Source organism: Echinops telfairi, unplaced genomic scaffold, assembly GCF_000313985.2.
Source record: "Echinops telfairi isolate 266 unplaced genomic scaffold, ASM31398v2 ScPeMD7_7468;HRSCAF=8506_0, whole genome shotgun sequence".
Taxonomy (NCBI): domain Eukaryota; kingdom Metazoa; phylum Chordata; class Mammalia; order Afrosoricida; family Tenrecidae; genus Echinops; species Echinops telfairi.
Window position 1 is genome coordinate 39,614,060 of NW_022111369.1, and position 2,751 is coordinate 39,616,810.

The following is a 2,751-nucleotide window of genomic DNA, read 5'->3' on the forward strand; positions in this document are numbered from 1 at the left end:
CTGGACACAAATGATGGATGTACGGATTGTGAAGAGTTGTATGAGCCTTTAATAAAATGATTATTAAAAAACACACACAACTTCCTCCATTAAGTGTAGGTCGCAGGCTGATATCTCCTTGGGGATGTGGCCTATTTCATATCACTAAGTAGGCTGTGGGGAACTGGCTCTCTTTCTTCTTCCTCTTGCTGTCCTGGATTCTGTATCTGCCCCTTGGGCTGGTGGCCCACTAGGTAGCCTGCTAGCCCTAGGCTGTTGACAGCCTGCCACATTGCCTGGTTTAGATTGACTTGACTCTTCCTACACCATCCTGTGGTTTTCCTCCTTCCTATTTACCCTTCTGTTTCCTGCTTTGCCTTCCAGCTTCCTGGTTCCCCAGCACCAGCAGTTATGTGAGTCAGGAAGTGCATATGACCCATGGATTTGAGCTAGACTGGGCCCACTGCTGTGTGGCTGTGTGGTCACTTTCTCGATATACATTTTTTTATTATACATATGTGTCCCTAGCTTTGCTTCTTTAGGCAACAGACTAGCACAAGTCCTCTTCCAGGGAGTAGGCTCTTCTCATGATATGACCAAATTACAGGAGGCAAAGTTCTTTCTTCTAAGGCACATTCTGATTGTACTTTTTCCAAGACAGCTTTGTTTGTTCTTCAGGCAGTTCATCATACTTTTATTATTACTTACCAACATGACAATTCAGATCCACCATTTCTTTTGTGGTTTTCCTTATGACATCTTTATTTCTTTTAAACTTTCGCACATATATGAGGTGATTGTAAATAGCATAGCTTGGCTCAAGTTCACCTTTGTTCTTAAAGTGATTATGTGCAGCCAATTTGCCTAATGCAATGTCATTTGGTTTCTTGATTGCTGCTTCCATGAGCATTGGTTGTGAACCCAAGTGAGATGAACTCTTTGACAACATCAATTTTTCTCTATCATTATGCTGTCTATTGGGTCGGTTGTGAAGAAGTGTTGTTTTCTTTACCTTAAATTGATATCCATACTGAAGCATGCAGTCTGGTTTGCATTAGCAAGTGTTTCAAGTACCCTTGGCTTTCCGTAAGTGAGGTGCATATGACAGGTTGTTAATAAACCTTTCCCCATCTTGATGCCATATTCTTTTTCATGTGATTCTGCTTTTTACATTATTGTTGAGCATACAGATTGATTAAGTGTGGTGAAAGTATACAACCCTGATGCACACCTTTCTTGATTTTAAACAATGCTAGTATTACCTTCCAAATAAAGCAAAAGAGCAAACAAACAAAAACCCCTCACTACCATCAAGTCCCTTCAAATTCATGGTGACTGTGGTAGTTACATAATCTGCTCTCAATTGGAGACTTAAGAGTGAAGGGGTGGAATTTAACCTGTCAATTAGATTACAGCTTGATGATCTTAGGCACTAAGGAGATAAATAGCTTGCTGGAGGCGGGACACATGTTCACTCTCTGCAAGACATTGCTGGCGACAAGCTTGATGGGAGCTACACTGATACAACCAGAGTCCTGGAGTTGGAGGAGTCACATGGATACCCATGCTAGTGCTGAGATGCTTACACGGCCACTGGATCCACAAGACTTCCCACTCACTGGACTGTGATCTTCCTGTATTCCGTGTCATTGCATGTGTTTTGTGAGTCTGAAGAGGAAATTATAGACTGGTACTGGATATAAGGGTTAATATCGGGCTTATGGACTTGATCTGGACTGTGCTGGGATGTTTTCTCAATATTCAATTGCTCTTGTATATACAGTTCTTTCTTATACACATATGAGTGTCCATAAATTTGTCTCTCTAGTCTACCCTGTAGTAGTGACCCTGTAGTAGTCCCTTATTCTGTTTTAATGATTGCCTCTTGGTCCAAGTATAGGTTCCAAATGAGCACAATGACGTGTTCTGGAATTCTCATTCTTCTCAATGTTATCCATACTTCATTATTATCTGCAGTTAAATACCTTTCCATCTGCAATGGAAGTAAACACTTTTCTGAAGTTCTCTGCTTTTAGCCAAGATCCATCTGATGTCAGAAATGATAGCCTTTTTACCATGCTATCTTCTGAATTAGGTTGAAATTTCTGGTAGTTCTCTGTACTGCTTCAACCACTTTTGAATTATCCTCAGCAACATTTAACATGCATGCGTTATGAGTGGTATTGCTTGATCACTTCCACTCATTAATGCCTAGTATATTGATATTTATTGGTTCCATTTTATTTTTGATCATTTCCAATTTCCCTAAATCTATACTTTGTATATTTCATATTCTGATCACTATTGGATTTTTAGCAATTTTATTAGCACTGTATCCACATGTCCTATGGTTCAATAATTCAATCATATCAAGAAGAATTGTGCAATTGTCACCATACTCGATTCTAAAACATTTTCGTCTTCCTTTTAGTCATTGTTATAATTATTATTATTTCTCTAATTGTGGCAAAAATATCCAGAACAGAACATTGTCCAATTCTACAACTTCTACTGGTATAATTCAGTGCCATTGATTATATTCTTTATGTTGTGCAATGACTATTGATATCCTTTTCCAAATTATTCTACCACCCTTGACATAATCTTAATGCTTTCTATGTGACAGCTCTTTACCCTTCACCAATGGTAACCATTGGTCAAATTTGGTTTCTTTAAAATTTTTTTCATAGTTTTCTTGATATAGTAGTCACATATCATACACATTCATGGTTAAATCGCTTTTAAAATGAGTTGTGTAATCACAATCAGTTC